We start from the raw sequence: 24,656 nt of genomic DNA on the forward strand, positions 1-24,656 counted from the left end.
GAGTGATCAAGGAGGGACGCAGTAAATGATACAGATTGGACAGAATCGGAGTCGAGCAATGTCAGGGGGCAGATGTGTCACCTGGGCAGCTCTCCACGGGACAGCAGGACAAAATCTCCTAGTCGGAGGGGTCTCAGGTGTGTCTCTCACTAACTCAGCTTGCCAAGTTGACCGTTACAAGATATTGGGTACTGGGGCACAATGAATGCAGGGCTTCTGGTGTACACACAGGCAGCGGCTTGACCGTTACAAGATATTGGGTACTGGGGCACAATGAATGCAGGGCTTCTGGTGTACACACAGGCAGCGGCTTGACCGTTACAAGATATTGGGTACTGGGGCACAATGAATGCAGGGCTTCTGGTGTACACACAGGCAGCGGCTTGCTGACTGACCTATGGCACTAATGAAAAGCTGGCGAGACGTGAGGCTGTGCTGGTTAGCTCCTGCCTACACAGCGGTCCCCAGCGTCTTGCCGGTGGCACAGGAGCTGTGTCTTCATGTGGTTTCTGCTGTGGTCCTATCAATGCTGTCCTGAGGTGGCAGGCGTGGGTGGCCACCCATCTGATGCCACCTGGGCATTTATCACAGCTCTGTCACAGGGCCATAGCACCAAGTCATTCCCGGCAACCAGGCTGCCATCAGGGAGAAGCCTGATGCAGAGAGCCTTTCTTGGTTCTGCATGAAGATTTGTTAGAAGGTTCCCCTGGAAAGCCAGCTCTCAGCAGGGCAAAGAAGCTGGCTTACTCTGGGGAGGCTTGTGTTGATCACACGTGTGGGGAGTTCTACAGCCCAGACCTGCTTACAGGCTGTGTTAGAGAACAGACCCAGGAGAAGGTCTGAACTCTGCCGACAGAGCTTGGGTTGAGAATCCTTCCCAGGGGAGATGGAAGGATTTTAAGGTTTCAAAACACCTGCTCAGATGCTCTCCCTCACGTGAAAGCCCACTTGGGGCCAGTTAAGTACATGCTGGGTGATAGATTCTCCTTCCTACCGTTCCTTCTTTTACTAATGCACTGATTCACTGATTCATCTGTCTATCTGTCTGTCTGTTCATCTATCCATCCATGTAACTACCCACTCCATTCATCTACCCACCCACCTATCCACCCATCCGTCCACCTACCCACCCACCCACCTATCCACCCAGAAATCAACTCATACTTCCTTCTACTTAACCATCCAACTATCTACTTACCCATCCATCCATCCACCTACCCATCTATCTACCTATCCACTCATCCACTCAACTTCCATCCAGCTATCTACTCCATCCATCCATCCATCCATCCATCCATCCATCCATCCATCCATCCATCCATTCACTTGCCATCTTATCTGGTTTGTCTGGTGAGGATTCTCTAGAAATTGGTTCTGTCGGGAGGGGAGGATCTATATACTCTGCCTTGGCAGGACTTAGCTAAAAAGGGGAAGAACTCTAGGAAGGGCAGAGGAGAGGGAACCCAGGTCCGACAAGACCAAAATCTTCATACAGGGATACTTCACTGAACAAGATGAAGCCACCTGACTTGTCACATCTCTGGGGTCATTCGAGAGGTGTGATTCTGCAGCTAATCCATGCTTGGCCATGGGGCTTAGGGGAGCAGGACTGGTCATGGTTTCCCAAGCCTTCCTCTTCCCCTGCCCAATCCCAGCCCTGGTTCAGCACCATCACACTTGGCTACCAACCCAGGCCATGGTCTTAATTCTGTCATGCATCATTTTCCTCTGAATACAGCTGCTGCGGGTAAGAATATAGGTTGCATAGGAGCCAATCCAGTGTCTAGGAGGAGTGGGTGGCCAGCATCACTTATCTCCTCACCAAGGATCATCCGCCATATGCATGCTGTCTGCTGGCACACAGGGCTCCCCGTCTTTGAGGCTGAGCCCCACTCCTGCCACACCCCTCTTCCTGTCTGTCTTCCGGGAGAGCCTGTCCCACAGTCAGGCTCCTGTCTGCCTAGAATATACGGCTCCATTCATTTCCTTACTGCTGCTTCAGAGCCTGGGATATCCCCTACCTTATCAAGTCCCTTGAGACCTTGGGATAGTCACTTGAGATAATCAAACTGTCATGATTTGTTTTGCAACCAAAGGTGGCCGAAAGAATCAATAGTGCCAGAGGAGAGAGAAGACTTGAAGGCCGAGGCACTGTGGTTCTCAGTGTCATAACACATCAGGAGTCAGTAAACAGTATCTGACTCGAATCACTGGTTATGAGTGAAGCAGGGTGTGGGGAGCACCATGGATGCCGTACTTGGTCAGCATGGGTACAAATGGCTTAGTCCTAAGTGGCCCCACATTCAAATTGATTGTTTCAATACTGTGCCAATTAATAGTAACTATAAGATAGTGTTTATCAAGCACCCGGCTCTGTTCAGCCTTCTCCTGTGTTCTCATTAAACCTTTATCTAGGAGGTGGGTCCTCTTACAGGCAAGGAAACTGAGGCTCAGAGATAAAACCAAGTTGCCTGAGTTCGTAGACCTGCTTAGTAATGTATTTCTAATCCAGACACGGGTCGTTTAACTGAAAACCAGAGCTCCGGCAAAATAGTGTTCATGGGACACAGAGGCAGAGAGAGCCCTGGGAGAGGAGGAGCCATGCCTTGGTCCCCAAGATCCCTGACCTGAGCTAAGTAGCCAAGCACAAAGCCTGGGAAAGATGCTCATTTCCTCCCTTGAGCCAGCTGGAGGCTGAAGGGCAGGAGCCGGTCCTGCCATCCCCTGACAGATGGGAGCCCAAGGCTTAGAGAGGGCAGGAATGGGGTTGAGGTTATGCAGCACCCTGGGGCTTTCCTCAGCAGGCTCCCACCTGGGCCAGACAGCTTTATTAATCTTGCCCCTCTCGTGGCCCCAGATGGCAGCTCTGCCCATCTGCAGGGATACAGTGCTGGGAGGGGTGCTCTGAGTAAGAATAACTGGGTTCATAAATCACTCCTTTTGCAGAGACCCCCATCTGGGGAAGCACACCCAGGCCCAGCTTAGCCTGCAAACATCCATGCCAGCAGAGGGTGCTGTGGCCCAGGGAGGAGCCACTGCTGGGTCCCAGTGGAACCAATATTTCCATGCTACTCCAACAAGCTGTGTGGGTGGGGCGGGGTGGGGGGAGGTATCTCTGATAGTCGTCTCTCCCCCAGAGGAGCCTGCACCCCTCACCTGGAACATGAAGACACTCATTTCCAACTACTCATGGTCACTGCCAACCTTCTCCCAGTACCTACTACAGCCAACCCTGGGCTTGGTCCAATAGAGGCCAGTGGCTGTGTTCACACTCGCTGCCACCACCACCACCACTCAAGTCTAGTGAAGATCAATAACCAATCCTCAGACAGTGGTGTTAACAGCCACCTCCTCTGAGTGCCCTGGCCGTGCCAGGCCAGACAGAATAAAACGCTTCAGCCCAGTGTGTCTGGAGGGGCCCTGGAGGTCGGGCGCAGGGGGACGGGCGGACAGGGAAGGGACTGACAGTTTTAAATGGAAGCTGCTGATGATGATGATGCCAGGGCCTATAAGCTCATTTGATCCCTGAAAAGCTCAGCAAAGAGCATGGTCTTATCACTACCCTGGGCTGGATGAAGCCACAAAGCCCACGAGTGGCTAGAAGGTCCCAGAACTGAAAAAAATGATATACAGCTGAGTGGGGCATTCAAACCCACACTAACGTGCAACGCACTTGTGAGAGAGAGCAGCACCAGTTTCGGCCATCAAGATCTGGCTAAGGGGGTGGGGAGGGCCTGTTCGCTCACTGGCGTGCCTCTGGGCCTCTTCCCAAGACAGACGGGCTGGGCTCATAAACAAGCAATTGGCCTGAAATCCTGGGGAGTCTGCCCAAGGCACAGGGCAGACACAGTGAAGGGGGTGGTGTGAAATCCTAATTAGGCTCCAGAGGGGCGGGGCCTGAGGGGAGCGCGGCTGGAGTGAAACTGAAGGATGACAGCCTTTCCTGCTGGGTGCTCAGTGAGCCGTGGATGTCCCAGGGCCAGGGGACAAGGCAGCATCTGGGAGGCCCCATCACGCTTGTGAGCTCAGCCAGGTTTGGGGCTCTGCCCCTGCCACCCCCTCCCCCTGTCACATTCAGACCCTTCCTGGGGCACCTCCCACCAGGCAGTCCTCAAAGACAGCAACTCGGGGACTGTTTCCAAGTCCTCATTTCACAAGGCACACGTGTGTTCAGGGCCCCGAGCTCTGACAGCCTGCTGCTCTGCCCTCTACCCTGCATCCTCCTCAGAATGTACTTCGCCTTGGGCTGACTCCCAAAAGCACTTGGCACACTGTCCTCGCTGGGTCCTCTGCATTGGGAGGTGGCACTCCTGTGTTTCAGATAGAGACATGGCTCATTAGCCCCAACACACCAGAGGTTGGAGGAACTACTGAGACAAAGTTCTTTTCTCCAGGCTAAGTCCTCCAGGGAGGTGACTCCAGCACAGCCAGCCTGCTGAGCTCTCTGTAGTCCCAAGTGCTGGGCTCTAGGTCAGCCGCAGAAGCCCAGGTCTCAGGCCTTGCTCAGCAGGTCCCTCTGCCTCGTGGTGGCTGCGTCTCAACCTCATCTGCTCTCCCTTCGTCCCTCAGAGCCTGGAGTTGGAAAGAAACCCTTTGAAAGGCTTAGCGATCCATCCCAAAATACGTAGTGCTGTTGCTAGGGCAACCTGGCCCATCACATAGCCAAGACTGAGATGTTGAATGGGTTCATGGGTATTAAGGGGGCCTGGGAACTAGGAGGGCCGGGGCACAGGTCTGAGTGGGAGGGAGGGCAGTAGGGGACCCTGGGAATTCCTAATGGAGCTGTCCTTCAACCCCTGCAGGAAAATGTGGGAAGGCTCCTGGGCATCATTGCTGTGACTAAGTGTCTGACAGGCTCAAACAGGTGACATGTCAGGTGCAGGAAGAGACAAGGAACATGCCGGTTGAGAGGATGTGGCGGGGTGGGCTGCGGGGTGTCTTGAAGGAATTCCCCACTTGCAGGTGGAAAAGGAAACTGCATTTTCCGGTAATTTCTGGCATTGTCCCGTCTGATCTCCCCATAGCCCCATGAAGTAGATTTATCATCATCCCTGGCTGACCAGAAAAGTGTAGTAACCTGCCCAAAGCCACACAGCTGCTAAGTGGCAGGCTGCAAGCCTGTGTGGCTCCTGAGCCAGTGCTCTCTCTACCCAGGCTGCCTGTCAGGAACCATGTCAGGAACATGGTGCCTGTCAGTCATTCACAGCACCTAACAGGAGGCATGCGCACAGACCTCGGGTCCCAGCCCACTGACCAACAGCAGCCCTATGGGGTAGCCATTGCAACTCCCTTTCTCAGACAGGGAAACTGAGGCCTGAATTAGCACTGTCTCTACACAGACAATGGGTCTTAAAGATCTTCAGAGAGGACAGACAGTCTTGTGTCTCTCACTCTTGTGTCTCTTCAGGTGGGGAATTTTTTCTGGTACCTAACCAAATTCACACCTGCGGTACATACAGCCCAACTCTGCACCAATGCTTTTGCCTGATAGCCCCTGGAGCCCCTTATTTCATGACCTCACCTGATTCTCACAACACCCAGGGAGGCAAAGGTGAGTGGCTATTTTATGGGGAGAAGGGTCCAGAGAGGCTAAGGAGCCAGGCTGAGAAGACACAGCTGCACTTGGAATCGTTTGCTTTGGCCCAGGTACTTGGCCTTCATTTTCCCTGCCAATATGATGTCGCAGTTCCTTCAACCCCTGCCCCCTGCCCCCCCCGGCCCCGTACCCATTAATGCCACCTGCCGCTCTCTGCAGTGAGTTCCTCTCCTCTTGCCTGAACTGCTGGGAGACTCAGACACGGGCCTGGGGTTGAATCTCCCCAGAGGCAGCAGATGTGTTCTTGGTGCAGAGACAGCAATTCTGGGCCCCTTCCTTCCCTCACCAGCTCCTCAGAGCCACAGCTGGGGGGGGGAGGGGGTCTCAAGGGCAGCTACAATCCATTCTACTCACGTGGCCCACGGAGGGGTGGCAGAGACCTGTGCGTGTGTCTGGCTCGAATGATGGAGGAGACAGACTGGGAAAAAAGAGAGGAGCTGTGGCCCCACCGAGACCCAGGAAGCTGAGACCCAGGAAGCGGAGACCCAGGAAGGCCCTTGGGGAGACGAAGCAGTGGAAGGGGGCAGGGAGGGAGGCAGGCCCTCTTTTCTTTCTTCCCCCGGGGGCTGGTGTGACCGCTCAGTGGGTAAAGGCGACTGTAACCGGATGAAGTAAGTCTAACGACACAGTCAGATTCCTGAAACCTATGTAAGGGTGGAGAGAAGTGACTCCAGCATTGTGACTCCATGATGGTTATGGAACACGCGCCCCCACATAATAATTAATAAAATAAAATTTAAAAATTAAAAGCAGCAGCTTAGCTGTTCCCTGGAGCCAACAGAAGGATGTGTGAGGTAAATGGGTGAGGGAGGGTGGGCAGGAAACAGACAGGGACTTAGACACGCAGCCTTGCCAGGAGACTGGTCACCATTCCCACGACACTCGGAGGCTCCTAGGCATGGAAGATGCTGGCCCTCTGGGAAGCGCTCTAGCAGGGTCTCCTGCTTCATCCTGGCTTTTACCCAACACGCCTAGGACCAGAAGCAGTACGGATTTCTGAGTTACCCAGATTTGGATTATTTGAGCACCACTCATCCCTGAGCTCTCCAGAAGTTTGGTGCTTCCCATTTTCAAATGGACAAGTGTGGCTCTGAGACAGAGACTGTCATCATTGCCATCATTTTCTTGGCTTCTTAGTCTGTGCATCTAGAGAACCCACAGAGACCTCCACCTGGCTCCTCCTATCGGCTGGTGCTGGCAGGTGGGAGGGGCTAAGGGAGTGGACAAGGAGGGACTTGAAGGGGTTGTAGAGAGGTGGGGCCAAACTTGGGAAGTGACGACTTCTCTCGCTGGCAAGACATACTTGGGGGCTCTGCGGCTATCCGTCAGCCCTGCCAGAGAAGAGAGTTGGGGTAAAGCGGCGTGGACCTGGCTCTAGGGTAGTTTAGCTTCAGAGAAAGACTGAGCAGAAGTTGGGGGCTGTATCAGTCATCTCCTAATTTAGGAACAATGAGGGACCCAGCTTGAACCAGAGGGTTAAACATGAGCGTTGGAAAGGAGATTGAGGCAATAATGGTGATGCCAAGGTTGAGAAGAGGTGACACACATGCTTACTAAGCGCTGGGCCCAACACTGCATCTAGAAACTCCCTTAATTCCTGTGACGACCCACGAAGTAGGTGTAATTATTATGCCTGTCTTACAGATCAGAGACGGGAAGTGATGTGCCTGGAGTAGCACAGCTCTTGGGTCAACATTTGAATCCAGACAGTCTGGCTCCATCTGGCACCTGGGCTGGGACAGTGTGGTTTCTCAAAGCTGTCAGGGCATGGCATGGGACTGTCCAAAACTGGAAAGTCTACCTCAAACAACACGGATGTGGTGGCAGCCTAGGGACTATAATCTATAAGGGAAGAGAGCCTTAACTGAAGAATTGCCTTGATTGCTGGTGGATGTAGAAAGACCCAGTCTACTGTGGGTGGTATCATTCCCCAGGCTGGACCCTGAGTCGTGTAAGAGTGAAGAAGCCAGCTGGGGAGAAGCAGTCAGCAGCATGGGTGCATTGCTTTTCCTTGCTTCTCCTGCGGATGCATTCGACAAGCTGTTTCAAGCACTTTGCCTCTGTGGGCTCTGCAGTGGTGGACTGTCACCTGGAATTGTAAGCTAAATAAACCTTTCTTCCTTAAGATGCTTTTGGGGGGATTGTTTTCTATAGAAACTGAAATGAGGCTAGAACAATGACCAAGGGCGATAGGCATCCCAGTGGGACCTTCTCCCCACTCATCACCTTGTATTACCTCAGCTGTTCTGAGCGCAAATGCTCCTGCAGTCCCACATGTTGTCAGGATGTCCATAGTGTCCCCACAGGAGGAAGCAGGGGAGTCCTCCAGAAGTTAGCTGTTATCCCGACTCCTTAGGAAGCAGAACTTTAGCCCACGATGCTGGGCCACACCCTGAGGTCTCAGGTCCCCAAGGCCATCCTACAGGGCCAGCAGGCCTTAGAATGGTCATTGTGAAGATGGGCCTGTGGTCTGCACATGCAGTTAACAGGCCTCATCTCTTAAAATGTAAGGCTGGCCCAAACCCAGGTTCTTAGCAGGGTCAGGGGTTAAGAGTTAGTTTCATTAGAGCAGAGAGAAGACAATCTGCTGTGAATGTTGAACTTGGCACTGCCTATACCACATACAGGGCCACACGGTGTGTGTGTGTGTGTGTGTGTGTGTGTGTGTGAGTGTGTGTGTGTGTGTGTGTAGGTGTGTGAGCATGTGCATCTTTCACATCTTAGCTGGCTAGGGAAGGTCACACACATGCTTACATGCTCACATAACAGCAAGAGTGTGGTTTCCAGGAGTGCGTCCCTTGTAAGCCCCTGCCAGGTACCAATGAGAGCACCATGCCATGCTCCAATCAGGAAAAATAGGAACTTCCTAAAAATTCCTAAGGATGTAAGGGACCCGCCCCCAGCCAAGTTTAGACTCCAAGGCCAGCCAGCTACCTCTGGGGCTTTGCCAAGCTCTACCCTTCATGCCTTGGATCCCTGGTGGCAGGCTCTGTCTCTGACCCTCCATCTGACTTTTATCTCTTAGTCCCTGTTGGTATGCCTTCTCTCTTCTAAATGAACATGTGTGTGAATGCAAATCGTATGGGTGTACACACACACACACACACACACACACACACACACACACACACACACACCAACCTCTTCCTGGCCAGATGGATGCCTCTTACCAACTCAGCTGGACCACATCTCTTACTGAAGCCTCGTGTGGGGCCTGGACATCAGTCCCCTAGCCTTGCCCTTGGGCTGTGACCCCCAGAGGGAGGCAGCTGCCTTTCATTTAGAGGCTCTGCATGTGGGCATCACTGTGCAAAGCCACTTAGTGAGGTGGCCTGAGGAGAGCAGGACCCTGCTGAGATCAGGAGGCCTGGGAGACTTCTCACTGGGAGAGGAAGGATGTGAAAGATGTTTCATTTCCTCACTCTGCCTGGCAATTAGGGGACAGGAAGACTCCCCAGGCCCTGTGCAGTTCCCAGGGACCGCAGGAACACTGCTGCACATTTGCTGGGTGCCTGGGGTGAGGAGCAGGCTTCAAAGCAGGCATCCCCAGTGGGTCCGGCTCTGCCTGTGGGTGCTGTGTGAACTTGGCCAAGTCATTTCATGGATGAGCCCCATAAGATGACTCCAGAGACAGCAGAGGACCCTGGTGCTTGTGTACTGCAGGAATGACTGGTGAATGAAGAACCTACGTGTGGCCTGTGGCCTACCCCTCAGGCCCTTCTCTCCTTGGCTCCGGCATTCTGAGACTCTTTCTGCTGTGTAATACACATGTTTGCCCAAGCAAGGGCCCTTCCTTTTCCGTCCTGCCCCCACTAGGTGGCTGTCCATTTACTTCAGAGAGGGATGTTATAAATCTCCGAGGAAACAGAGACCTCATCTGTTTGACCAGCGCAGAATTCCGGCCTTGAGTGTGACGTCTGCTGCAGAGGGAGGGGCACCCAGTGGATGCCGGGAAAAGGAAGAAGAAGAGATGAGGAGGGAAGGAAAGGAACCTAGGCCTGGGCCTCTTCAGCTCTGGCTAAATCCTCCTGGGAGACACGGGGCCAGCTGCACAAACTGTGAGGCCCAATAACAAGAAGTGGTCCCAGGTTCAGACTTGACACATTCCCTGCAGTCCCAGCACTTGGGAGAACAAGGCAGGAAGGCCGTAAGTTCCAGGTTAGCTACACAGTCAGAGGCTAAGCCAGCTGTGGTATTTAACAAAACTCATCTGCTTTACTCTATTGAGAGACCCGAGAATCTGGGAGGTAGACAGGCTTGTCCAACGTCACACAGCACGGAATGGAACTTTTGATCTTACGACCCTGGATATCCCAAACTGTCCCTCCTCAGAGCCCTCAGTGCCTTCACCCCACATTTCTGCGACTTTGAGGACCCTGCCCAGAAGTGAGAGTGAGAGCTGCCTCTGAATTGCCTCTTACCTCACACATTCCTGAGAACTTTTTTTCTCACTTTATCTCATAATCCACCGTTGTTTAATGTCAAAGTTGGGCTGCTGCTTCCAGATCTGGAAAGTGCCAGGGTGTTTTGGGAAGCCCAGTGCTAATCCCTGAGCCCTGGGAGGAGCTTCCCAGGCCTGTGGGGGAGCAAGACCCTGCTTACAAAGCACTGAATCTGCACAGCCTCCTCAGCTGCCCAGCAGAAGTCAGGCTCATGCCTCCTCCCCATCTCTCTCCCTGAGGATGACCACAGACACAGAGGGCAGTGAACACAGAGTGCGGGACACTGGGCATCATCACCCGGCCTCCTCCTGCTGCAACAGGCAGAGGGAGCGTGATCACCTTGTGTAGACAGTCAGCTCCACTACCATGTCACTGCTCCTGTGGGGACCATGACTGGATCTTGTGGGGGATGCTGAAAGGGCTGGAGCGTGGCTTAGGTTTGGGGGTCTGCTTTGCAAAACTAGGTCAGAATCTAGAAAGACTAGTAGTCCATTGAACTGCTGTGTGTGAGAGAGTACATGCGCATACATCTCTCTCTCTCTGTCTGTCTGTCTCTGTCTGTCTGTCTGTCTGTCTGTCTCTCTCTCTCCCTCTCCCTCTGTGTGTGTGTGTGTGTGTGTGTGTGTGTGCACGCACACACACACACACAAGTGGGAGCCCAGGGGACACTATGGCTAGTGGGCATTTGTACCTGTGTACCTTTTCTCAGTAGACGCTGGGCATAGGGTGGAGCCCCTGCCTGTGATGGTCAAGATAACCACACGGGTCCACTCAAATGCAACCAGAGCCACCTAATCTGAGGCCTGATGCAGTGGCCCCCATTAGCACTAATTAGGAGAGACTAGAGTTCCTGTTATCTCCTAACTGTAGAGACCAGACTGTTTAAGACCAATCTGCCCTTCTTGTTCTAGCAGGTGAGGTGACCTCCTGGTGACCACAGGTTTCTTGTACTCTCTACTCCTCCTCACCTAGATTCTAGATGCTGACATTGTCCAGGGGACAGTGTGACAGAGGTTCAAGGTGTCCAGGCTGCTCTAGCTGTTTCACTCGGATAGTGAGCCTGGGTCCCACGGGAAAAGGGCTGTGGGGGTGGGAGAGTGAGAGACACCATGAGCCAGAGGAGAGGGCCCTGAGGTCCCACAGCCCACGGCCTGTGGCTCCGCCCCCAGAAGGACAGAGAACCTCTCACTGCATGACAGCAATGCCATTGCTGGCTCTGCCCCCCATGACTCCCCACTCTAGGTCGTGACTGTTAGAGGTCCCAAATCTTGAAGACACGTAAAGACCTGGCATGGTCTCATTGTGACTTCAGTGCCATCAGGTCCTTTTCCAGATGCTACCGCCCAGAGACAGTCTTCAGAAACCACAGCTAAGCCATTTTGGGACCCCCAGCTACTTGGCCAAGGGCTCACCCCACAAGACATGTATGTACTCAAAGCCCCTCCCCTAGGAGTCAAGACTCCCCTCTCATCCTCCAGGGCCGGTGCTCTCCTGTGGGTTCACCCAGTGTCCCTGTTGCCCTCAGGCCCCAAACCAGCAAATCTGTCTGTCCACAGGCACAGCTCTGCTTCCAAGAGACGGCTCACTGCTCACACTTTTCTGCCTGGAATCTAGAGAGACCTTACACCAGAGGCCCTTCTTACTCACATTCAAAACCATGCCCAGTATTAGCTAACTCCTGAGGATTTCAATTCTATTCTTTATATTACATTTATTTCTATTTTTAAAACAAGGATCATATATATACTTCATGAAATTAAATCATTGTCCATTAACCCCCGTGCTCTGATCCTGTGGTTGGGCCTAGAATACCTGAGCCCCTTTGTCAACCCAGAGAACTCCTGCTGACTCTGCAAGGCCCACTTAAAATGCTTCTTCTGCCATGAAGCCTTCCCCGATTTCTCCAGTGCAGGCAGAAGTCCCTTTTTCCCTTTTGCTCAGTTCTTGCCCACAATTTAGAGACAGAGAAGATGAGAGAGTGAGCATCACAGACCCCAAGGCTACACAGCAAGGTCATGGGTGGCAAAGGTGGCCCACATAGGTGACTCACAGCATAGAGGTTGGGGCCTTGCTGCTTGATTCCCTCCAACCCTCCCACCCTCCATCTGGCCCTCCCAGAGTCTCTGAAGACAAACACGGACGCTCTTTGTTCTCCCTCCCAGGAATGAGCCAGGGTGTTCTCCCAGTCTCCAGCGATATAGATCACGGTGACACCTGCAGATAGCTGCGTGACCCATTGCCTCATCAGTGGGGGAAGGAAGCCTGGGCTCCGCCTTCCTCTGGGGGGCTCTAGACGGGGTGTGAGCATTCAGGCAGAATCCTTCTAGAGCGGTGGTGCCCCTGAAGCCCAGTCACTCAGGTCTACTGGGCCCAGGCCTGGATCTCAACTCCTCTTCCAGCGGCCGACTCTGCAGATTCTTCTCACTCGGGGCCTCATTTTCCTGTCTGAGAGCATCACACTGTAGAGCCTTGAGCAGCACAGAAGCACAGCACCCCTCCCAGGGCACACGGGAGGCGGTGTCACAGTGCCCACTTCACAGGAGGAGAGCGGAGGCACAGGCTGGAGAGCAAGCACCTGAGCCTGAGTCTGTGAGGGAGGTGAGCATCTGCTTCCCAGGCCTTAGGGTCACAGCAGTGGGGGTGGGGACTGGATCCCAAGGTCTGATTCTCTCCTGCATCTTCTGGTGACTGTGGGCGGCTGCAGCAGATCTTACTGAGCCAGGGGACCCTGCCGTCTTTGGGGAGTTTCCAGAGAAAAGGCCGCTAGAAGGGAAGAGCTACACCCAGTGGGTCTCCTGTGGCTGAGGGTTGAGTACCTTCCCAGGAGTCATGGAGTTGGCTTGGGTGGAACCAGCCTCAATCTCCCCAGCCTCCATCCAACCCCCAGCTGTCTGTGGACAGCAATTGCTGCTCTCACCAGAACCAAAGCAACAATGCACCCATGCTGAGATACCAAGCAGACATTTCTCCTCCAGCTAGTCCTACCTCACCAGCTTCTGACATTTCTCCTCCAGCTAGTCCTACCTCACCAGCTTCTGTTCTGCCTCTGATGCTCCCAGAAGGAGGCCAATGTTAAACCTTGTCCTCCAGACAGGCTTGGCCTAAGATGGTGCTGCGTGACCCAGTGTCACCCCTGCCTTCTATGTCCTTGTTTGCTCGTCTGCCCTGGGGTCAGCACACATTGTCACATATTGAGAGGAATGCAGTGCAACCAAGCTCGCAGAACAGCTCCTGGCCAGAGGCCCTGACAGACAGAAGGAGTATGTCACTCAGAGGCAAAGGCATAAAGACCAGGGGCTGCTAGGAGGCCAGAGTGGCCTGTGCTCGTAGAAACCACACTCCAGCCGGGCGCTGGTGGCACACGCCTTTAACTCCGGCACTCTGGAGTCATAGGCAGGCAGATTTCTGTGAGTTCAAGGCCAGCCTGAGTTTCAAGGCAGGCTCCAAAGCTACACAGAGAAGTCCTGTCTCTAAAAACAAAATAAACAAACAAAAAAAGGGAGAAAACAAACAAAAAAAGAAAAAAGAAAAAGAAGCCACTTTCTGCCCCATGCCCAGGGATACTAATGACAATGCTGTGTGCCTCATACTGTGGCAGCTCACCTCTTCCACAGCTGAGGAAGCTGAGGCTGGTGGTGTGAAGGAGCTATCCCGGAGGCCAGGCATGTGTTCCGGGTTGCACACAGGGCTCCAGAGTATAGCAGTGCAATGAGTAACACCATCCCCATGCCATAGGACTGGCGCAAGGACGTGACTCAGCTGGCCTAGTACAGTGTGAGTACAGTGCGGATGTACTAGACCCAAAAACGCTAAGCTGGGACAGCCCGGCTCTGAGGAGTCCTGCTTGCCAGCTGCCACACTCCCCTGCAGTGACAGTGATGAGTTCCTATTCCTCGAGAACGATAAGGCCTTCTATAAGCTGTCGTGGCCGTGATGTTTTATCCCAGTAATAGAAAAATCAACTAATAGAGAAGGGCTTCCGGGTCCCTCTGTACGGCCATTTCCCTCCAGAGCCTTGAAACCCACTTCCGGTCCCATCGCTCTCACTAGTGTTTGAACTCCCAGCCAAGGGCTCATCCCCTGTAGTGGTTTGAATGAGAAAGGCTCATATGTTTGAATATTTACTTCCCAGTTGGTGGAACTGTTTGAGAAGGATTTGCAGGTGTGGAGGCATGCCTTGAGACTTCAAAAGTCTCCCATTGCCACCCAGTACAGTCTCTGCTTCCTGATCGCAATTTTGAGCTCTCAGTGGTTCCTGCTTGTCATGCCTTTGCCATCATGGACTCTGACCCTCGGAAACCAGAAGCCCAATTAAACTCTGTCTTTTATACATTGCCTTGGTCATGGTGTTTATCACATCAATAGGGGAGTAACTAGGTCACCCTGAGTTTACATATGTCCTTTCCCCAGACACACCAGCAGGGACACGGGATCCTGGGCTGCCTTGACACCCTGCCATTGTCATGTGTCCCTGATGACGGTGCCCAGGACCCAGGGACTTTCAGAGATCTCTGGGCAGTCAGAGTGTGATCAGGGCTCCTGGGTTCTTTAGGTACTGCAAAGACTCCTGCCAAAATCCTGGGCCAACCCGAACCCTCCAAGCTGCCACACATGAGGCTCTGGGGTCTCTAGGCCGTGTGGAGCCTCACACTGCCACAGGTCTGCAATGCCATCAGCTCGCCATCCTTCAAGAACCCCAACCACGTACCTTCCTACCTTAGCCCATATCCAAGCCCACCTCCCCTTTTGTTTCCAATCCCACATGAGAAAATTCCTCCAGGAAACTTCCTCACAGCTCTGTCTCTTCTACAAGATTGACTCTCTGGAGGGCAGGGTCAGGTGGCCAGCCAAGCCAGTCAGACTCCACTTGGTAAATATGACTTGAATAATGAACTGAGTACCATTAACTTACTGGGCAGCTGATGGCTGTGGTACCTTAGGCAAGTCACTTTGCTTCTCTGTGCTTCAGATTTTTTAAACCTGCACAACGAGGATACTAAGAGAGCACTTCTCACCAGGCTGCTGTGGGGCTGAAGACACACAGCCTAACATGTGACATGTCTGCTGCTGTTAAATAATATACATCTAGTAGGTTGTCACAGAGTCAGTTGCAGCCAGGGTAGGGAAGGAGTCACTCCTCTAACAGCATCCATTAACACAGTAGGTACCCGATTATGGGTGAGGGTGACATTTACCAAGCCCACTTCAGATACGAGGAAGTTCCCAGCTAAGGCATACGGCAAGTGGCAGGTTCAGAATTCAAACCCAAGGCCTGTGAAAAGCAGGGAGTGACTTTCAAAACAGTCTGAACTCGGCGTTCTTGGTTGGAAGTGAGCTGCCCATTGCTACAGGTATGTAAACAGAGACTCAGTGACCACCTCTCAGAGAGTCAAAAGAGATGACCTGGACATCCCTTCAGCGAAGTGGCGTTCAGAGGGACAAATCCTCCCAGACCTTTCTCCTAGGGAGTTACATGTTCTGGGTCAAGTGAAGAAAAGGCTTAAAGCCACCCAAGGGAAGGGATTGGTGGGTAGGACCTGACTGACCTTCTAGCTGGAGCTCAGTGCAAAGCTGGACTGAGCTGATGTGATATTTGAACACACACAGGCCCAGGGTCGGGGCCAGAGCTGCTTCCAGTGGGCCCTGAGCCAACTCAATTTAACCTAAATTAGCTTGAGCTGTGGCTGCATGTAGAAGAGAGATTGTGTAAGCCTGCTTGCTGCTAGCCCCATAAAGCAGGGCCCCGCACTCCACCTGGCTGCCCCTTTTATCCCTGCCTAACCCTGGCCTTCGGGGGCTCTGCCCTCCCTCTCGTCTGCTAGTGCCCTGAGGACCGGGCTCAGGCCACCTTTTGCAATGTCCTCCCTCCCTGCTGTGACTGGAGTCCCCACAGAATGAGCTCTGAGGTCCTGCCCCTGTAAGAGCCTGGTCTTGCAGGATCCCTCCACACTATCCTATTCCCTTCACAGAGCTGGACTCAAGAGCCCAGAGGAGGTTGAAGTCGTGAGGAAGGGTCCGGACTGGGGGCTTCCTCTGCCAGCTCCCCTTCACCTGTGTTATTATCTGGTGTAAAAGGTCCCCACAGCTAATGCGTTTGAATACTTGGTCACCAGTTAGAAGAGTTAGGCGAAGTGCAGGCCTTGAGGTTTCCAAGCCCAGATGTATCTAACCTACAGCCCAAGGTTTTCCAGCATGAACTTTGTAGATGACAAGACTGTGTCACAATATCCATAGGTTGGAAATCCCACACCCCTTCCAGCTTGAGCCCCGTACTTCCCGGTCTATTGAGATGGAACCAGATGAGCTGCAAATCCCTAGTCATACCTTCCCACCACAATGGACCACATCCCCCAAACCCTCCCTCCCGGAGGTGGCTTCTGTTGGGCACTCTGTCACAGCAAGAAAAGAGTAACTGACATCAAACATGCTGACCGCAGCTCTAGGCCCCAAATAGTCCCTCTTGGGGAAGCCAGGCTCTGTTCTGGCATTTACAATGCCTCCACTGCAATCAAGGACCCAGAAGTGCAGTTGGAGTGTTGTCTCCTCTGCCCCAAGCAGATAAAAGGCACCTGGGGAACAATGCGTCCAAGACTTACTGGAGAGCATGATGGTTCTTGACAGCGTCAAAGTCCTCAGGCAAGGAGGAACAGCAGAAAGGCTCTAGGTTCCATGCGTGAAAGAACTTTCTAGCCATATGACAGGGCTCATCCTTGATGTAGGGCATTTGAAGTCTGTCCTGTCTTCTTCCCCATCTACCTGAAGGCTCATCTTGTTCCAAAGAAGCTGCCACCAGCTGGGGACCTTGCAGTGACAGTTCCCGAAAGCCAGAAAAGCCTTCACCCTTGCCGAGCTGGCGATGGTTCACTCTTGATGGCTGCCCATGGCTTCCCACCACTTTTCCAAGGACACAGGTCTGCTTTTCTCCTCTGTATAAACCTTACCATGACTCCTAGCACCCCTAGGGAAAAGCCTGAACCCCACATAGAGACCTATCTGTTCTCTACCCTGCCACTCCCTCCCTAGCCCAACACTTAGGAAAGGGCAGATGGCACCACTCACATGGCAGTGTCAGGGTCAAGTTCAAATGTGCTGGGTGTCCCTTCAGCACCAACATGGGGGCCTCAAACCAACTGTATTCTCTCAACCCGAGCTGCGTCCCCCAGAGCAGCGGTGGAAGACACCGAGTGTGACAGCACAGACCCTCCACGGGTGGACAGGCCAGCAGCTAGCTGCCCTGCCAGGCTGCAGGAAGCTGGGCTGAACCCAATCCTGGGACATGTGGTAGGAGAGAGATGCAGAATGTGGCCACATTTGCCTACTTGGCTCTCCCAGCCTGGGTTGAATGTGGCTGGGTGTAAGCTCTGGCCTCTCCAGGTCTCTGAGACCTCAGGGGAGTCAGAGGCTGAAGGTGCCCTGTCTCAAGGCTTATGGCCTGGACAGCATGTCCCCATGGCAGCCCCTGACTAACTGTTCCTGTCCTTACCAAGAGAAGCCACAGAGGCACACCGCAGTCTGGGGAAGCTCCGTATTGAAAGAGGACATGGCTGTGCGGTGGGAATGGAGAAGCCAAGAGGTGTCACAAAGGTACTTGTGTCTTAAGTTAAACCCTCTGAATTGTTCAAATTAGTTTTATCTTATGCACTGTGTGTGAACTGGAATGCAGGCACATGTGTGCATACATGTGGAGGCCAGAGGTCAACCTCAGATGCCATTCCTCAGGCACAGTTTGCCTTTATTAGAGACAGGGTCTCCCATTGGCCTGGAGCTTGCCAAGTAAACTATGCTGGCTAGCCACAGAGCCCCAGGGATCCTCCTGTCTTGATGTTCTAAGTGCTGGGATTATAAACATGTCACTGTGCCTAGGTTTCATACATGGGGTCTGTGACTCAGATTCAGCTCCTCATGCTTACACAGTGAGCACTATCACTCTAGCCCTCTTCAGAATTTTTTTTGCCTGTTCTGAGACATACTCTCTTTATCATGGAGCTCTGACTATCCTGTTTAGTCCCAGTTGGCCTTGAACTCACAGAGATCTGCCTGCCTCAGGCTTCTGAGTGCTGGAATTAAAGGTGTGCGTCACCATGCCTGCCTCCTAATTGGAATTCTTAAATAGCATGAATGACTTTTAAAAGAGATGCATTCATTTGTATGTGTATGTGGGTATGCATGAGTGTTTGTATGTGCATCACATTTGCGGAGTGCCTGTGGAGGCCAGAAAAAGGTGTCAGTCCCCTAGAACTGGAGTTATGGATGACTGTGATCCATCCCAAGAGAGTACTGGAACCTAACCTAGGTCCTCTCAAGAGCAGCAAGTGCTCTTAAACATTGAGTTATCCCTTCAGCTTCTCCTGATACCTTACACAGAAGATCTTGTCTTAAAACACAAAGCACTGAGCTGAACTCTATTGGGAAGAGAGAGTTTTATGCAAAAGAGTTTAAGTGGGGCCATAAACACACCCTCCAAGCATCCTTCCCAAGTCCTTATCCCACACCCCAAGTGCTGTGAGGTGGCTTGCACATAGGGTTTAATTTAAAGCTTACCACAGCCCTCCGCAGTTGGACGCTACAAGAACTGGTTCAAGGCCTTTCTGCTCGGAAGCTGGGTTTAAATTCTCGGTTTTGACAGCCTACGCCACAGGCTGCCTCCTGCTACTGATGCAGAAACCGATAAACTCAAAGCCATTTGGTCTTTGTCCGCTGCACCACTGGAAAACCAATGACATTCTCCAGGAGCAAAATCAAATTGTCGGGGCACAAAGCCGGAGACTGGCCGCTCTACACACGGCCTGAGACTGGGAAGAATAGATTGTGGAGATCCACTGCAATCTATCCGTTGGCCCCACCCATTCGCCAGCCTCTGACAGACGCCTCACACACCAGGTTCTGCACACTGCTGGAGACAGAAGGGGGAAGATGAAGGGGCAAGGAGGATGCTGGCCAGGAAGGATCCTCTACAATTTCCAATATTTGTGCTGTCTACAAATATCCCAACCCCTTGTAATTCAGGATCCAAGCAGTGAGAACAAAATGCCATGCCACCATTTCTACCTACAAGCAGACCCTACTGCCTCCCTGGGACATGTCTATCTGCAGAGGGCAGAGCTTGGACTTGACAATTCAGCCCACACTTTGGGTCTAAGGATAACAGTATTTCACTCCTGAAGTCTAGGAAGACAAGAAGGAGTTAATGAAAGTTCCAGGAGCCACTCGGGCAAGAATGGGATTATGCCCAAGGTTTTAGTCTACAGATCCAGAGCCCTGTGAGCAGGGTCCACGGTATCCTCTTCAAGGGGATAGTATGCGACTCTCACAACCCAGGCTAATGCTCATGGACAAATGAATGAATGTGATGGGAAGAAGGAAGTTGTGCCCTATCTGGAATTAGGGGTATGGCTCCCACTTCATCACCAGGGTTTGGGTGCCTGGATGAATAAACAGTGCTCCAAACCCTACCTAAGATGCTCAAGTTGAACTCCAAGGCCTGGCAAGACATCTGACCAGATAAAGGTGATTGGCACCTGTCTTGGTTACTTTTCTGATGCTGTGATAAAACATCATGGTCATGGCAATCTATAGAAGGGTTTATTTCAGTTTGATTCCAGAGGGATAAGAGTTCATGAGCATCACAGTGGGAAGGTGCAACAGCAGGCAGACACGGCCGCTGGAGTAGCAGCTAAGAGCTCACATCTTAAACTGCAAGCAGGGAGCAAACTGGGAATGGTGCAAGGGTCTGAAACCTCAAAGCTCACCCCCAAGTGACATACTTCCTCCAGAAAGACAACGTTTTCTACATCTCCCCAAACAGCTCTACCAACTGGGAACCAAGTGTTAAAATGTTAGAGCCTATGGGGGATAGTTTCATTCAAATCACCACACCATAATAAAACCAAACCAAACCAACCAACCAACCAACCACCAACAAACCAAACAAACAAACCGCTACACCATGAAACCTGAGGAGCTAATGGAATTCCAAGGACCTACATGGTGGAGGGAGAGAACTGACTTATGAAGGCTGTCCTCTTGACCTCTGCATGTGTGCATGAGCACACACACACACACACACAGAGAGAGAGAGAGAGAGAGGGAGAGAGAGAGAGAGAGGAAATAGCAACTGAAGTACAAGTTTCTTGGCACTCTTCACCAACAGCACTCTGGAGGCACGTGTCGTCTACGCCTGAGTTCTGAGTTCTGGAAGAAGTGGGTTATTATGGGTGTGCTTCCTGACACGGGGGTGGGGGGAGGCTTGGGAGTGGTGGAGGAACACTGGGAAAAGTGTGCGGCTGGGGACTGACTGGGGATACCATGGTTAAAACTGGGAGGTGTCCTGCTCTCATTTCACAGATGACAAACTGGAGGACAGGAAGGCTGTAAATATAAACCGAGGAAAACAAATGCAGAGGCTAGGCACGGTGGTGCACTCTGCAGTTCCAGCACTTGGGAGCTATAGGCAAGAGGACGGGGATTCAAGGCCAGCCTAGCCTACATTGTAAGCTCTTACCTCAAAACCAAAGCAAATGTAGCCAACCTCTAATTCTAGGTCTGCCATGATGCTTGCTGTAGCGCATGCCTGAAACTCAAGCACTAGGAAGGTGGAGGCAGGAGGATGGTGAGTTTGAGAATGGCCTAGACCAGACAGTGAGAACCTACTTCAGAAGATGAGAAACAAGCCGCCAGAACAAGACACAAAGCCCGCAGGCAGCTAGGGAATGCAGTTAGCGACCCTGCTTCTCAAAAGGCCCCCACATGCTTTCCCAAGAGCAAGAGAGGCACTGGGAGAAGGGCGTCGGCTCCAGCCCAAGCAGCTTAGCAGGAAAGCTATCCCAGGCCTCCAGCCGGCCCAAGGTGCACCAGGATGGCCTGCTCTGAGGACTCATGCTCTCTGGTTTCTACTCTTGCCTTCGCATGACATCCCCACATCTTCTCCTGCCCGGTATCCTAGCCAGTTTTCAGACCCAGTTCCTAGACACTGAGGCCCTGGTTTACTATCCAGCTGAGAAACCTCTTCTTCCTTTGGCTTGGAGCTCCAGGTCTCCTGCAGAGTGGGCTGGGAGCCCTTGAAGCTTGGAGTATTGGTACCAGAGGCTCCTTCTGTTGTGTTGCAGAATGGCTTGGAACCTGAGAGGTCTGCACAGAGCTCTCTGGCAGGGCCCTTTCTGTTCTAGGGCATCTGGAACTCCAAGTCTTGGAGGGCAAGGACCGAGTATGAGTGTTAATATGTCAGATCCATGTGAGGAGGCCCTTGAAAAATGGTGGGAACTAACAGAGCCTGCAAATGTCCCCTAGGTCTGACCAGGGTTGGGTACAGAGGGAGACCCTTGGGAGTGGTGGAGGATAAAACCCCAGAAGAGGATCCTGTCCTCAGAAGAGCTCCTGGAAAACAGGGCAGCGAGCCTGAGGGCGAAGGCCTTTGTGCTGTCCAGTTCCCAGTATCTAACAAAACAGCACACAGCAGCCACTCGGGACCCAGAGGCTGGATGGGGGGGTGAGCAGGCTTTGACCATGAGGAGCTAGCCACACCATATAAGGGCAGGTCTGTGTGGTGAGTCAGAGCTAGGGAGGGGGAGAGCGCTCCATGCTGGTGGAGAGCCTAGAGGTTTGTAGGTTTGTGGTTGACCAGCACCAGACACAGTATGGCCCTCAAGCAGCCCTTGACTGCAGCTGCATGGCAGCTGAGTGCTAAGCTGTGCTTTTCAAGCTTTTCTGCAGAGCAATCTCTTTTTTTCCACACGAACTCTTACATCACACCCTAAGTGTGGGGCAGAGCTGTTGCTTTCCGGTTCCCAGGCGGGGGATACCAATTCCTCCGGGACTGTCTCCCACCACTCCCCTTCTCCTTGAGGAGGTTTGAAGAAACCAGGTTGGGTTGGTCCTCCGGGGAGAGAGCTCACCCTAGACCTGGGTATTCTGAGGCTAAATCTAGTTCCTCTTTCTTGAAGAGGTAGGGGCATCCCTTTCCACTGAATAGAGTTCAATCCATGCCCTAGGGGCTCAAACAGCAGGGTGACCATTAGAGAAGCAGATGGAAGCTCAGGAGAAAGCCTGCTGCCACCTGCGGATCTGGCAGATTTGAGCTGCTGCGCAGTGGGAAAGCCTGGCCTTTCAGATGCTTTGATCATTGAGTCCTGGTGCTAACCAATGGGATAGTGAGGGCTATGGTGGAGGACAGGGTGCCCTGCTGATGGTCTCAGCGACAACAAAGAAGACAGCAGAAGTGGTCTTGCCCTAAAGGGCAAGCCAAAACTCCCTTACCTGGTAAGCGGTGATGGGGAGCCCGTGTCCGTTTTCAGAAAGCACGCCAGGGAGTTCACCTGCAGAGATGGCTGTATCAGGACAGCTGGTTTCTGCAGGCTGCAGGCTATCCAGCAGGTGTCTACCTGTCAGGGAAGCAGGAGAGTCCTGACTGTCCGGCCGAGTTGATGTCATTACCTCTCTGTGCTCCAGGCTTCCCCTTCTGGTCTGGTTTGCAATGCCCTTGGGCTCCCAGGAGGCAGTACAAAGAGCCGAGTCTACAGAAGCCTGGGCTCTGACCTGGGGACCTGGCACCAGGACCCAGCTGAAGTGTAGAGGAAACGATTCAGAAGCATAAAGGTATGTGCACATGGTTCATGGATGTATGCATGCCAGAGTACCAGAGTAACATATGTCAGCCTGCTGCCAAGCTGCACAGAGCAAAGTGTCCTATAGAAGGGAGACTAACGAATGTGCCCAATTCACTCAGATGCATAACTTCAGTGGCACAAAAGAGTGGAAGTGTTGGTTTCTGAGCCTCTTGGAGAAAAGGTCCTTGTCTGTGTGAAAACGCATCTGTGGTAGGCAAGCAGGATAGACCCATTGGTCTCCTGTAACCAGCGAGGAGACTGATACCCAGAGAGGGGGGTGGCTTGACTAGAGGCACATAGCAAACCTGGGTCTCCCAATGCAGGCCTACTCTTTTCTCCTCGTCAGGCTTGCAGCCTATTGAACAGTCCCCCGCCTCAGCGGGAGCCTCCCGGACATGCCGTCAGAAGTGTGGGGCAACACTTTTTTCCAGTCACAGATCGCAACAAAGAATTGCTTCCTGGCTGTGTTTGAGTTCGGGCAAGGTGTGGGGAATTGTGCCCAGAAGCCAGAAGCATGAGAAACAGGTAGATCTTGACCACAGGCTTGAATAACAACTTTGGTTCAGAAGTAGGATCCGGGGCACATCAGTTGTCTTCACAGAGCATTCGTTTCTTCATTTAGATGGATAATGGTATCTCTCCCCAAAGGTTGCTGGGAGTTGAAATGCCTCATCTGTCTTGAAGCCCGTAGGAGAGCATTTGACATGAAGCAACTGCTCAGCAAACGTAGGCAGGTGATAGAACGAGTGTGGTGTGTGAGTGGTGTGTGTGTGTGTGTGTGTGTGTGTGTGTGTGTGTGTGTGTGTGTGTGGTGTGTGTGTGTGTGTGTGTGTGTGTCACATTTACAAGTGAGGTGGGGCATACATTGGGGGACTGCCTGGTGTCCTGGCAAATGCTTAGATACACAGTGACCCTAAATTCCTCCAGTTGCTCCTCCCTCCACCCCAAGTGTCCCTGTCACAGCCCATCTCGGCCTCCACCTGGCTTGCCTGGCCCTCTCTCTAGGTTGCTAATCCCCACATACCAGTGATGTCCTCCGCCCTAGTCACCAAGCACCACCTTTTGCCAGCCAGAAAAATGCAAATGTCGCTAGCACTGCAGGAGCTGGTGGAGCTGGTGCGTGCTAATGCTGCACCAGAAGGCAACCAGAGCTGAGCATGGGGAGGGTCTCGGAGGCCCGTGGATGGTCCCAGGTTTTCCAAAAGGGTATTATAAAGGAGCAGACAGTTGTAAGAGGGAGGGGGCTAGGGACACTGTCTCTGAAGGAGGGTATGCCATGTGTCTCTGGACAGCACTCCACTGTCCCTGTTCTCACTTCAGCCACTGAGTCTGTCTTTCAGCCTCTTTGGGGAGTTTCTTCCCAACAATCCTCTTCGCTCTGTCCCACACACACTTAAAGAGGCTTATTTTGGGGGCCCTTGTCCAGCTGCTCCCATACCCCTCAAGTCACCTGAGGCATACATCATGGACAAGGAGGTGACGTGGGGTGGGGTCTTTCTCTCAGAGAGAGATGGTGGCAGGAGGTCAGCCAGGGATGGGCAGTGAGGAATCAGGGTTCTAGATCCAAAGCCAAGCTACCTTGCACGAATCCCTGCCTGGACTGCAGGTGCCCTGATTTCTCCACCTGTGAAAGGTGACTTGCATCTTCTACCTGCTTCTGCAGGCTCTTGGGGCAGGGCAGAGGCTCACGACTGAACAGATGGGAAAATCCTGTGGTCCGCAAGCATGCCACAGGCTTCTCATTTAATCCTCATGGATTGTCATCCCATTTTATAGATGAGAAACTGAGGCTCAGAGCGATCAAATCAGCAGACCCAGTTGTGTATGGTTTCATGATTTGGCCACCAAGCATGTTGAAAACAGACCATGACTAGAACACCATAGGTGTCGCAGACATGTGCGCACCAGGACACAGGACAGTGAGGATGGGCAGTTCCAAGTTTGAGTGGTGTCATCTTTGTCATGGAGTGAAGCTCCTGTCCTCAGAAGGGCCAGCTGGCAAGGACATGGCCCAAT

At 52.7% G+C, this 24,656-nt stretch overlaps 1 protein-coding gene across 4 annotated transcripts in view; it reads right to left on the minus strand.

Annotated features, from left to right (window-relative positions):
• Positions 1-24,656, minus strand: part of Tspan18 (tetraspanin 18) — a 133,334-nt gene that overhangs the window by 22,819 nt on the left and 85,859 nt on the right. For 2 of the 4 annotated variants that reach the window (XM_005064891.4, XM_040745896.1), the window contains exon 3: positions 22,291-22,415. The exons of the other annotated variants lie outside the window; for them this stretch is intronic. The gene's annotated coding sequence lies outside the window, so the exon portion shown is untranslated. The remainder of the gene's footprint in view (positions 1-22,290; positions 22,416-24,656) is intronic. 4 annotated transcript variants of the gene reach the window in all.

Source organism: Mesocricetus auratus, unplaced genomic scaffold (assembly GCF_017639785.1).
Source record: "Mesocricetus auratus isolate SY011 unplaced genomic scaffold, BCM_Maur_2.0 Super-Scaffold_100004, whole genome shotgun sequence".
Classification (NCBI taxonomy): domain Eukaryota; kingdom Metazoa; phylum Chordata; class Mammalia; order Rodentia; family Cricetidae; genus Mesocricetus; species Mesocricetus auratus.